This window comes from Loxodonta africana, chromosome 13 (genome assembly GCF_030014295.1).
Source record: "Loxodonta africana isolate mLoxAfr1 chromosome 13, mLoxAfr1.hap2, whole genome shotgun sequence".
Classification (NCBI taxonomy): domain Eukaryota; kingdom Metazoa; phylum Chordata; class Mammalia; order Proboscidea; family Elephantidae; genus Loxodonta; species Loxodonta africana.
The window spans coordinates 69,337,925-69,351,499 of NC_087354.1; the positions used below are offsets into that span (position 1 = coordinate 69,337,925).

Below are 13,575 nucleotides of genomic sequence, written 5' to 3' on the forward strand. Positions count from 1 at the left end.
CATTCAACTGGTAACTGAAAGGTTGGCGGTTCGAACCCACCCAGCGGCTCAGAAATACCTGGTGGTCTGCTTCTGTAAAGATTACAGTCTAGCAAACACTCGGGGGCAGTTCTGCTCTGTTGTAGGGGGTCGCAATGAGTGGAAATCGACTTGATGGCACCTAACAACAACAGTAACAATTGCAATAGCATATTGCAATTATACAAGTGTAACATAAGTTTTGTATTAATTGTGCTGTTTGGATATACATGGACTTGCCATGACTTGGAATTGAATTGATAGCACAAAATAACAGGTGAGTCCCTGCTATTTGCTGCTTCACCTGCGGCTGATGGAAATGACTTCTCAGCATGGGCAGGTCCATGCAGGTGGGAGGTTGGTGTAAGAAAGCGATGCCTTCTGTCTCAGGGACTGTGCTGGGGAGCCAGTGATGGGACCTCTTCCCAGAGCTGCACCAAGGGCCCAGTCTAAACTTGATTCTTGTTTATGTTGACTTGGCATATTGTAACATGGCCTGGTAGAATGGTGATTCACGTCAGTACCCTTGGCCTTTGTCTCCTTTTGGTTCACTTGGGAGGTGGAATAGGAATATAGAAAGATCACGGACGTTGTGGTTATGCTGATCTGGGTTAGAATTGTGGCTTTGACACTTTTTATGTTGCTACAAATGAATCACCCACACTGAGCCTTATTTCCTCCTCTATAGTGTGGGGATTCTAAGCCCCTGCACAAGGTCGTTTTGTTGTTGTCAGGGGCTTCAAGTTGGTTCCGACTCAGAGCGAACCCCACGTACAACCGAACAAAACACTGCCCGGTCCTGCTTCATCCGCACAGTCATTGCTTTGTTTGAGCCCATTGTAATAACTGTGTGAATCTGTCTCATTGAGGGTCTTCCTTTTTTTCACTGACCCTCTACCTTACCAAGCATGATGTCCTTCTGCAGGGACTGGTCTCCCCTGATAACTTGTCCAAAGTATGTAAGGTGAAGTTTCACCATCCTTGTTTCTAAGCAGCATTCTGGCGGTACTTCTTCCAAGACAGATTTATTTGTTCTTCTGGCAGTTCGTGATATATTCAATATTCTTCATCAGCACCATAATTCAAAGGCATCAGTTATTCTTCGGTCTTCCATATTTATTGTCCAGCTTTCGCATGCTTATGAGGTGATTAAAAATACCATGGCTTGGGTCAGGCGGCACCTTCTTCCCCACATCTTTATAACACTTTGAAGAGGTCTTTTGCAGCAGATTTGGTCAATGCAATACGCTGTTTGATTTCTCGACTGCTGCTTCCGTGGGCATTGATTGTGGATCCAAGTAAAATGAAATCCTTGACAACTTCAATATTTTCTCCGTTTATCATGATGTTGCTCATTGGTCCAGTTGTGAGGATTTTTATTTCCTTTATGTTGAGGTGTGATCCATACTGAAAGCTGTAGTCTTTGTTCTTCATAGGTAAATGCTTCAGATCCCCTTCACTTTCAGCAAGCAGGTTGTGTCATGTGCATAACGCAGGTTGTTAATGAGTCTTCCTCCAATCCTGGTGCTGTATCTTATTCATCTAGTTCAGCTTCTTGGATTTTTGCTCAGCATAAAGATTGAATAAGTGTGGTGAAAAGATACAGCCCTGACATACAGCTTTCCTGATTTGAAACCGTGCAGTATCCCCTTGTTCTCTTGGTCTGTGTACAGGTTCCTCATAAGTAGAATTAAGTGTTCTGAAATTCCTTTTCTTCCCAACGTTATCCATAATTTGTTGTGATCCATGCAGTCAAATGCCTTTGTGAAGTCAATAAAACACAGGTAAACATCATTCTGATATTCTCTGCTTTCAACCATGATCCATCTGACATCAGCAATGATATCCCTGGTTCCACGTCACCTTCTAAATCTGGCTTGAATTCCTGGCAGTTCCCTGTCAATGTACTTCTGAACTGTTTTTGAATTATCTTCAGCAAAATTTTACTTGTTTGTGATATTAATGATATCGTAAGATGATTTTCCCATCCTGTTGGATCACGTTTCTTTGGAATGGGCACAAATGTGGATATATTCCAGTCAGTTGGTCAGGAGGCTCTCTTTCAAATTTCTTGGTATAGATTAGTGAGCACCTCTAGCATTGCATCTATTTGTTGAAACATCTCAGTTGTTATTCTGTCAGTTCCTAGAGCTTTGTTTGTGTGTGTGTGTGTGTGTTTGCTAATCAGTACCATCTTCTTCCTTCAGCACCATCATTTCTTGATCATATGTTACCTCCTGAAATGGTTGAATGTTGATCAATTCTTTTTGGTATAGTGTGTATTCCTTCCATCTTCTTTTGATGCTTCCTGTGTCATTCAATAGTTTACCCACAGAATCCTTCAATATTGCAACTTGAGACATTAATATTTTCTTCAGTCCTTTCAGCTTGAGAAGTGCTGAGCGTGTTCTTCCCTTTTGGTTTTCTAACTCCAGGCCTTTGCACATTTCATTACAATACTTGGTCTTCTCAAACTACCCTTTGAAATCTTCTGTTCATCTCTTTTACTTTGTCTCTCGTTATCTAATGCTGCTGTAACAGAAATACCACAAGTGGATGGCTTTAACAAACAGAAGTTTATTCTCTTACAGTCTAGGAGGCTAGAAGTCTAAACTCCAGGGGTTTTCTCTCTGTGGGCTGTGGCAGAAGGTACCTGTCATCAATCTTCCTCTGGTCTAGGAGCTTCTCAGGTGCAGCGACCCTGGGTCCAAAGGACATGCTCTGCTCCCAGCACTGCCTTCTTGGTGTATGAGTTCCCCACGTCTCTCTGCTCGCTTCTCTTTTTTATAGCTCAAAAGAGATTGACTTAAGACACAAGCTAATCTTGTAGATTGAGTCCTGCCTCATTAACATAACTGCCTCTAATCCTGCTTTGCTAACATTATAGAGGTAGGGTTTATAATACATGGGAAAATCACATCAGATGACAAAAAATGGTGGACATTAACACAGTGCTGGGAATCATGTCCTAGCCAAGTTGACACACATTTTTTGGGGACACAATTCAATCCATGACATACTTCATCTTTTTTCTCATTATGCACAGGGTTATGGTATGTGAAAGCATGTAAAATGCATGCTCGGGTAGTGGCAGACTCTAATGATGATGATAACAATACCTGTTAAGACTGACATTGTTGTAAGATGTATATTATCGTCATCCTAAGATGTAACATATATTATTTGATCCTTATAACATCTCCATTTTATAGATAAGGAAACAGGCACAGGAAGGTTGAGTATGTTGGAACGGAAGCCCAGATTTGACATCAGGAACTCAAAAGTTAGCTTTCACAGTAGTCCAGGTGTTGAGTTTTTTGACAATTTTCTGAGACTTTCAATAATATAAACATAGTATAAAATATATCTACCTATGATCCCTGCATAACAGTTCATTTGTTGCTGGTGCATTTATGTTCCATCGACCTACCACCTGGGAACAAATAAACCCACTGCTGTCCAGTAGATTCTGCCTCATAGCGACCCTGTAGGACAGAGTAAAACTGCCTCATAGGGTTTCCAAGGCTATAATCTTTACGGAATCTATGTCTTTCTTCCGAGGAGCAGTTGGGGGGTTCACACCACTGACCTTTTGGTAGCAGTTGAGCGCTTAAACCACTGTGCTGCCAGGACTCTTCGGATGACAGAGAACTTGCCGTAATGAGAAAATTGCCCTTTGCAGATGTCAGAGTTGGAGTTTTAAAAGTTCTCGTTCAGTGTGAAGTGTTCTCTTTCCCTCCCCAGAGACCATCTGTGTTGCCCCCATAGCAGGGTTGGATTTGTTGTTCTAGAACTTTGAGAAACTTGTGGAACAGAAAATCTCCAGGCTCTTTTGCATTTTTGTTTAATCCCAGCGGATTGACTTGGAGCTCTGCTGTTGCCGTTGAGGTAAGTTTTGGTAGGGAGCCAAACGCTCATTGACTGGGGGTGGTGTCAGCAGCTCAGTGCGTGGGGGCTGACATCAGAGCACAGACAGTATCCTTGTCTCTTGTGAGGCTAAGATGAGATAGTGTGATCCATTCTGATTTTGCTCAGTTTTGGGGACTTTTGCAAGGGCAGTGATATCATGGTGAAAGCTCTGGGGTTGGTTCTGTGTTACAGGTGAGCATGTCTACTTTACTTCTAGTAGCCTGCAGTCACACTGAGGCTCAGCAGATACACGTTCTGTTATATTCATCATTGACCTGTCCAGAAAAACTGCCCGGGCTTCACCTGGCAACGTGATGCTCGGATAGCTGTCACAGTCAGTTTTCTTCATTTGGATGTAAGTGTATACAGTGAAATTTGTGATAGCTGGAACTTGACGGGACTGCCTTGTTTTCCTGGGTTTGCAAGTTTTCTGCCTTGTTTTAGTGGAAAATATTTGCGTTTTCTTTCTCTGACAGGTTTCCTCTTTACACATGTTCCGGCTTTCTCAGGTTTTACTGCACATGCTAAACTGCCTAAGATGGGTGTGTCAGATTTGTATTTCAAGTCTGTATCCATATCCTTTAATCATTAGGAATTTTGGTTTTCTTGCTTTGCCAATTGAATTAGTATCTGCGTGGCTGGGCAGAATTGTCTGGTTAGGGTGTGTTTTTCAAACTTGGCCTCATGTTGAACCTGAGGCTTGTGAGATGTAACATTCCTATGGAACAAGCAGATCCCCCTCCACCCCCTGTGAATCACACTAACTGGGCTTCAAGCATGATTCATGCCTGTGTAGTATCCAACTGTGTCTTTAATAGTACCTCTCCTAGGGATAGTTTGCTTCTCTAAATAGAATATGAATTGGGAGGAAATAGAGGAGTACACTCTGCTTTTTTATATTTTGAGTAGCACATATAAAGTTATACATTATGGTCTTTCTTGTACCATGAACTTAGTGTTTTTAATGACCTGAGTTTCTAAAAACTGGACTCTGTTTTCCATAGGTGGGGAGAAAGTCTTGAGAAATTAGAATGTTAAAACTAGACAGGTCTAGCCAGTGACTACTTTTCATCACAGTTTCTACCTGACGTTGAACTAGATAAGACCTACTTCCTGCCTGCAAGGAGTTTACAGCTTAGGTGGAGATGTAAAAAAAACAAACAAACAAACCTGTCGCCACGCCATGGACTCAATTCTGACTCATAGTGACCCTATAGGACAGAGTAGAACTGCCCCATGGGGTTTCCAAGGAGCGGCTGGTGGATTTCAACTGCCGACCTTTTGGTTAGCAGCCAACCTCTTAACCACTGTGCCACCAGGGCTCCTGTGGAGGTATAAGCAGGGTGAAAATTATATAGTGACTTAAGTGGTAGCAGAGAAGATCCTGCTAAAAATGTTAATGTCAGCACTTGAGAGGATCAAATGATTTGAAATAGATCAGTCTGGCTCAGACATTATAACCATGCACATATATATGTTTAATTTTATTGCGGTAAATATATATATAAAAGAAAAATTTCCCATTTTAACCATTCCTGAGTGTACAACTTTATAACATTAATTACATTCACCATGTTGTACAATCATCGCCACTATCTATTTCCAAAGTTTTTCATCACCCCCAGTAGAAACTCAGTACCGCTTAAGCCATAACACCCCATTTCCCCTTCCTCTCAGTCTGGTAATCACTAATCTACTTTGGTGTCTGTGCATACATATTCTAGATATTTCCTGTAAGTGGGATCATACGGTATTTTTCCTTTTGTGTCTGACTTCCCTCAGCGTGTTTTCAAGGCTCATGCATATTGTAGCGTGTATCAGAGCTTCATTTCTCCTTATGGCTGAATAAGATTGCATTGTATGGATATGCCAATTGGTTTATCCATTCATTGCTGTTGGACACTTGGGTTCTTTCAACCTTTTGACTGTTGTGAATAATGTGGAAATGAACATTGGTGTATCAGTATCTGTTTTGAGTCCCAGCTTTTAAGTCTGTTGGGTATATACCTAGGTGTGGAATTATTGGGTCACATGGTATTTCTTTTTATTTTTTAAATATTTTATTGTATTTTTGATGAATGTATACACAGGAAAACAGGCTCCTATTCAACAATTTCTATGCATAGTGTTCAGTGACATTGGCTACATTCTTCACATTTTGTCAACATTCTCATTATTTTGGTTCTAGTTGTTCCATTCCTGTTAATTTAGTCTTACTGCTCCCCCTCCCCCATCTTCTCATCCATGCTTTAGGGTAACTGTTGTCCATTTGGTCTCATATAGATAAATTAAAAAAAAATGCAGTACTTAATGGTGACATTCTTTACTTTTTGAGCTAACCTGCTACTTAGTTAAAAGGTGACATCAGGGGATTGTATTGGCCCAAGGTTTACAGAGTATCTCAAGACAGAAATCTTGGGGATTCCTCCAGTTTCAGTGGGTTCAGTAAGTCTGGATTCTTTGAGAATTTGAAGTTCCGTTTTACATTTTTCTCTCTTGCTATCAGGATCCATCTACTGTGACCCTGACCAGAATGTTGGGTAGTGGTAGCAGAGCACCACATAGTTCTTCTGGGCCCAAGGTAGAGGGTCATATGGTAATTGTATACTTAACTTTTGGAGGAACCACCAAACTATTTTCCATAGCGGTGGCATCATTTTACATTCCTACAGCAATGCCTGAGGGTTCCAATTCTCCACATTCTTGCTAACACTTGTTAGTTTCCGTTTTTTCTGATAATAGCCATCCTAATAGCTTCTAACCAAAAGACTGGCAAATTCAAATCCACCAGGCGCTTCTTGGAAACTCTGTGGGGCAGTTCTGTTCTGTCCTATAGGGTTGCTATGAGTTGGCATTGACTTGACAGCAACAGGTTTGGTTCGGTTTTTGGTAATAGGTATGAGGAACCCTGGTGACGTAGTAGTTAAGAGGTAGAGCTGCTAATGAAAAGGTTGACAGTTTGAATCTACAGGTGCTTCTTGGAAACCCTATGGGGCAGTTCTGCTCTGTCCTATAGGGTCCGTATGAGTTGGAATCGACTTGATGGCGTTGGGTTTTGGGTTTTTAATGGGTGTGAAGTACCCAGATGCTAGATTTTTAATGAATTTCTTAAACTTTGAGAAAGAGGTGGGTGCTGTCTGTCATGTGCCAGATGTAGACCTTTTTGCCTCTTACGTCACCTGGTATAGTGTAACTGGGATTCTGGAACAAAAATTGTTGTTGTTGTCATTGTTCGGTGCTGTCAAGCTGAAGATTTTTAAGCAGGAGAATATTATTGGCATTTCCTTTAAGTTAATTGGGTAGCAGAAAGGGAAGGGGCCAGAGGTGGTAAGACAAGTTGGAGGGTAGTGCAGCCTCCAGTGGATGGGTTATTTAAGGAGTGCATTTTGGAGAAAGAACCAGAAGGCTGGTTGGTTCAGTAAGGAAGATAAAAAGAGGAAGAATACAAAGGTGACTCAATGTTTCTTTCAGCGTTGGAGCCTTGAGAATGGTGATCACATTGACATAAGGGGAAATCATAGTGGGTGCGGCTTTTTGGGGGGAAAATTATTAGTTATTTTTTAACCGAGTTTAAATTATTTTCTCTTCTAAGGGGATTGATTTATCTGTTTTTCAAAACAAAGAGCCTACATAATTACATGCCTTCCAATTGGTTCTTTCTTTAATGTCTAAGCTTTTCATGAGTTTAACCATGTAATCTCTTATCTATCAAATTAATTGCTTTTTATCCTGAGGTTTAAATGAAGAATATTGTTTTAAAAAATTACCTGGCCATTTCATTATAATTTTCTTTAGACTTTTATACTTCTGTAGTCTTGTCTTGGAGTCCCTGGGTGGTACAAATGTTTAAGTGCTCCACAGCTAGCCGGAAGGTTGGTGGTTCAAATCCACCCACAAGTGCCTCGGAAGAAAGGCCTGGCAATCTACTTCCAAATGGTCACAGCACTGGAAACCTGATGGCACACAGTTCTACTCTGAGAGACATAGGGCTGTGGTGGGTCAGAGTCTGCTCGATGGCAATTGGTAGACTCGCCTTAAAAAAAAATCCAGTATAAATGAAATAGTATTTTTATGAATGAATCTTGATTTTTTTTTCTTCTAGTAATATTACACTAATTATGTTGGGTTATAGTATATTAAAGCTCCATCTTAATCTTCTCTCTTTAATTTTTCTATGGGTTACCAATTTCTAAACATTTAATCATTATGAACTTCCACAAATTTGTTTATATCTCAGTTTCCCCCCTCATTATCAAAGTAAAACATGCTCAGTCTAGAAACTTTGAAATGTAATTAAAAGTTTAATAAAGTGTAAAAATCACCTGCAAACTGCCCATAGGTTATCCCTTTAACATCTTGGTGTGCGTTGCCCAGTATTTTCCATGTCTACTTGTGTATGTGGAGGGCAGGCGGTCCTGTCTGGGTTAGAGCTCAGGCTTAGTACGCCAGTTTGTGGATTTGGGTGATGAATTCTCTCCTACCTCGCCTCTACCCCTGTATCTAGTTACACCCCTATTTTGCTTGAGTCCAAATTACTGAGAGTGACAGTGGGTACCCTGAGCTTAAACGAGGAAGGAATCTGGCAGACAGGACCTGAAGTGAAGAGGTCAGTGTTTGACGAATTGGTGAAGTGCTGTGCTCATCCTAATCTCATTTGGCTCTCTCCTCCTGATGCCTTGGCAAGGGGGAAGTTGAACAAAACAGACTGATTTACTAGATCTCTGCAGGGGACGAACCAGCACTGTTGTGGGATTCCCCTTTCCTACTCCCCAAGGAGAGGGACTTGAAAAGGGGAAGTTATTTGCCTGTCATTCAGAGAGAGAAGGAAACCCTGGGGTCAATGACAGGATGGCCTCCTCTTATGTGTGGCCCAACCAAGCAGGGCAGCAGCCATGGGGTGGAGCAGTGTAAAGGCAAGTAGTGATAGAACTTGAGGCACAGCAAGGAGCAGATGCCCCAAGGGGTGTTGCTGGAGCAGCATCCTCTGAGGGTGAGTCAAATGACTGTGGACTGGGCTGATGATAAAAGTCACAGCTGGAGCAGAGGGAGGCAGAGGCCCAAGGCGCAGCGTGACTTTTGCATGGTTTAAGCCCTTTCCTTCCACCGCTCTCACCTTTGGAAACTCCAGAGGGTGATCGAGAGAAGAAAGAGGAAGGTCTCAGGTCTTGCATTTGGCAATGCAGTCATTGATCCTACAGATTTAGGGCAGAACTCTTAGAGACCTTATTTAGGATTCAGAAACTGTTGGGGGTGGGTGAGGGTGGTAGCCATATAATCTGTTGACCAAATGGAGACACTTGAAAGTGAAGAGGGCATTCTTAATATTTATACTGGCACTGGACCTGGCAAGTCAGGATCATCCTAGATGATAGTCAGATGTCATACACAAGTTAATAATATAAAAACAAATGTGGTAACTGCTTTTGTATTACTTTTTCTTGTTTTGCTCTGCTTTTCAAAATAAGGATGTAATAGTCCTTATTTTCGGACTGTTTACCATAACAAATATTTTGCAAAAAACACTGTTAATGGCTAATTGTGCTTTATCCCATAAATATATCCCACTTATTTTTATTGATTTCATAGTATTACCCATTTGGATTGCTTTCTAGCTCTTGTCTTCTATGAATGCTAGCAAAATAAATAAATCTTTGTGTATGTCTCAGTATTTCCATAGAAGTCAAATTCTTAGAACTGGGTCCAGTTGTATCTTGACACCTTACTACTAACTTCTAGGTATCTATTTTAAATCTGAATTTCTAAATTCTGAATCTGATAGGTGAAGCTCTTTTGGTTTTGATGTACTGTGAAATAATGATTTTTAAAAAGCACTGAATAGTTTTTTACCACTTAATATCTCCCAAATGAAGTTGGACTATGTCTTAGTCATCTAATGCTGCTATAATAGAAATACCAGAGCTGGATGGCTTTAACAGAGAGAAATTTATTTCTTCACAGTGAAGTAGGCTAAAAGTCCAAATTCAGGGTGTCAGCTCCAGGGGAAGGCTTTCTCTCTGTCAGCCTTCTCATCAATCTTCCCCTGGGCTAGGAGCTTCTCTGCTCAGGGACCCGGGGTCCAAAGGACATTGCACTCTGCTCCCAGCACTGCTTTCTTGGTGGTATGAAGTCCCCAGCTCTCTCCCTTTCCTTTTTATCTCTTGAGAGATAAAAGGTGGTGCAGGCCACAGCCCAGGGAAATTCCCTTTACTTTGGATCAGGAATGTGACCTGGGTAAGGGTGTTAGAATCCCACTCTAATCCTCTTTAACATAAAATTACAATCACAAAATGGAAGACAACCACACAATACTGAAAATCATGGCCCAGCCAAATTGATACACACATTTTTTGGGGGATATAATTTAATCCATTACAGACTACATACAAAGGGGTAATATAATGAAGCCACAACTTGAATGAAGAAAGTACTTTTGTTGCTAATGTAACAATTTTCACGTTGCCATAGAATGAATGAATGCCTGGGAGAGACTGGATTGAGCAGAATTTAATTGCAGTGGGTGTGGACATAGAAATATTTGACTATGAAAATCCTTACCGTTTTTATTGATAGTTTGCACAATACAGTTGAAAGATCAAGTATTGGGCGTGTTTAGCTATGTGTAGTTTTCCTGAGGAATGTGATCTTTATGTCGGCATGAGAGCTGCATAACATAATGGCGTGCTGGTGGCATTTTTCACATGGTATGTGCATCTTATTCTCAGTATGAAACTAGCACATTTTCAGGAGTGAGTTCTTTCAGTGTGAGTCAGCTTTGCAGCTGACCAGTCAGCTATTAGTTATAGAATGTTACTCTGTGGAAACAGTTGTCAGCAAAAAAAAGTCTTCCTTACCTCAGCCAGAACTAAAACTGAGAAATCGGCTTTGTGAGAACTGTGTGTGTGTGTAGATCAGTGGTTCAAATGAAGTGAACCCGTTGCTGGCAAGTCGATTCCGACTCCTAGCGACCCCATAGGACAGGATAGAACTGCTGTAAATCTTTACGGAAGCAGACTGACCTATCTTTCTCCCATGGAGTGGCTGGTGGGTTCGAACCACCGACCTTTTGGTTGGCAGCTGAGTGCTTAACCACTGCACCACTAGGGCTCCTTCAACTGAAGTGAAGGTGCTTGTAAAGCCCCTGTGTGGTAATTGGTTCAGTCGTTGCTGGTATCTGATGGTGCAGTGGTGTAAAAATAACCACAGAGGCTTGGCTCATAGATGACTACTATTATATGATGCTCATTTTCTCAATCCCGTGGGTGTGCAAACCACTCCCTATTTTCATAATTTGTCACTGAATATTTTTTTTTAAAGTCCCTAGTGAGTAGTGAAAAACAGAACCTATGAATCCTGTTTATAGGGTAAGCTTATGATTTTAGAAAAATTGAGGTTGGCATGCTCATGTTTGATAAGAATTTTTCTGAGGTGTATTATTAAAGAATTTTCCCTGTGCAAGTTTGCTTTTTTGGTTAAAGATAAGGCGAAGAAGCGTTGAAAGTTCTAATGGGGGTCAGAAAGTAGGTTCTTATGTGAAACTAGCCTTACTATAAGGCAGCTGGAGAGGTCCCAAGCCTCTTTTAAGCAGCTGCATCATATCAAATAACTGTGATTTGCATTACTGTTACTGGAAAAACAGACTGTGTCTTTAAATGTATTAGTTTTGTGAATCTGGAAATACCAATGTTCAAGTTGTGTGGCCACCTAAATAATTGCCCTGTGAGGGTGGGAAATCTAGGAGCCTACTGAAGAATCCACCAAAAGCAGCTGAGTTCTTAGCAGTGGCGGGGAAAAGTAGTGTCTCAAAATTTCTGCAAAGAATTTTCTTCTTCCTCCTTCCCATCGTTGTCTTATTCCCTTAACCCAGATACTTTCTCATCCATAGGAGCAAAAGGGGAAAAAAAAATTCCCTAAAACATTTTTTTTTTTGATCCACAGTATAGTGGTGTTAAAAATTACTCAAAATTCAAAGAAATTGAAACATAAGGCTTATTCTGGCACTTATTCTATATGCATATACAGAAACCATTCTAATTCCAGAAAAAAAGCAAATGGCCAGAAGTAAGCTAGTTTACAATGAGGTTTATTAAGAGAAGAGGAAGGAGAAGAATAGAAGATCAACCACTAGCCAATCTTACCTAATGTGATTGACTGAACTCTCAGGTTACTCCTGGCCTGGTTGCTAATAATTTAACCCTCCACTGTAGCCATGACACTTTTTAAGATTAAATTAGGAGAGCCTAGAGTCTTTTTCAGAAACCGTGGTGGCGTAGTGGTTAAGGGCTATGTCAGCTAACCAAAAGGTTGGCAATTTGAATCCACCAGGTGCTCCTTAGAAACTTAGTTGGCGTAGTGGTTAAGAGCTACAGTTGCTAACCAAAAGGTGTGCAGTTTGAATCCACCAGCGGCTCCTTGGAAACCGTATGGGCAGTTTTACTCTGTCCTATAGGGTCTCTATGAGTCAGAATCGACTTGACAGCAGTGGGTTTAGAGTCTTTTTTATTAAATCAGAAGGAAATGGTTTGTTGACTATCCTTTGCTAGTAGGATAAAACAAATTTACCTTGCTGTAGAGCAGTTTCTGGCAGGCTTTTGCAGTTTGGATTAGGCTTTTTATGATTAATATTCAGTTTTGTGGATAAGAAAAACCTTAAAATCAAAGTAAGATGCCTGTTATTCATTTTTCTTTTCAATAGTAGGAAAACAACTTAAATAATTGGGAGATAGTATGCAGTTCATGTACATTGGCTGGCATAATGTAGTTGTTATGTTTGGATTAATTTATTCAACAGTAATTACTATCTTGGACATGTAAGGCTTGCTAAGGTTATTTCTGAGGATATGGGTGGGGGAGAAGTGGGTACAAAAAGGAGTTTTTACTCACAGTTGTTACCGCAAATTGCGGGTTCGAGCTGCCTGCCGCAAAGCCGATACTGAGACAGGAGGAGGTAAGCAGTAAGAAGGCTTTATTGAATACCAGTATTCAAGAGACAGAGGGGGTTAAATTTTTCTCAAATTCTGTCTGCCCTAAAGGGTTGATGGGAGGGTTTTATAAAGGAAAGATCAGGGTTACCTAATGTTTTGAGCATGTAGTCCACGGATGGTCTTATACATCACAAAACAACTACAAAAACTCTTTATTAAACTAAAGATAAACATGTCAGGCACCTTGGACTCTAATCAGTATATTTATAACAGGCTGAAAAACTCTCCTAAGAATCTCTCGGCTAGTGGGGCTGTTTTGCCAAGTCCACTGTGGCTGAGATAGGGAGCAAGAAAGCAAACCTTCTTGTCGGTTTGCAGGCTGAAGGCCATTTCTCAAGAGAACAAAGAAAGGAGACATCAAGGCCACAGGAGCTAAGATAGCTCCGCACCCCTTTGGAGACCAGTGTAGCTGGTGCAATTAAAAAATGTTTAGAGATTACTTAGAGCATCATTACAGCGTTAGCCATTTCAAGCTCTCAATCGCCTATTTCGAATAAGGGAAAATATGTTGTAAGGTATTAGGGTGTTTGTTATGTTTAAGAGCGGAACAGGCTGCTCAGCTATATTTTGAACAGAGCCTGCACCATTTTTCAAGGACTAGAGATTAATCCCAGCTTATACAGCTATATTAAAACAAATGAGAAAATATATTCTCCCTAATATTAAA

General features: G+C 40.8%; 1 protein-coding gene across 4 annotated transcripts in view; it reads left to right on the top strand.

Annotated features, from left to right (window-relative positions):
• The window catches only part of ARHGAP10 (Rho GTPase activating protein 10), a 366,346-nt gene that overhangs the window by 52,567 nt on the left and 300,204 nt on the right, over nucleotides 1-13,575 (top strand). The window contains exon 1 of one of the 4 annotated variants that reach the window (XM_023557140.2): nucleotides 173-8,917. The exons of the other annotated variants lie outside the window; for them this stretch is intronic. The gene's annotated coding sequence lies outside the window, so the exon portion shown is untranslated. Of the gene's footprint in view, nucleotides 1-172; nucleotides 8,918-13,575 lie in introns of those variants that run through there. 4 annotated transcript variants of the gene reach the window in all.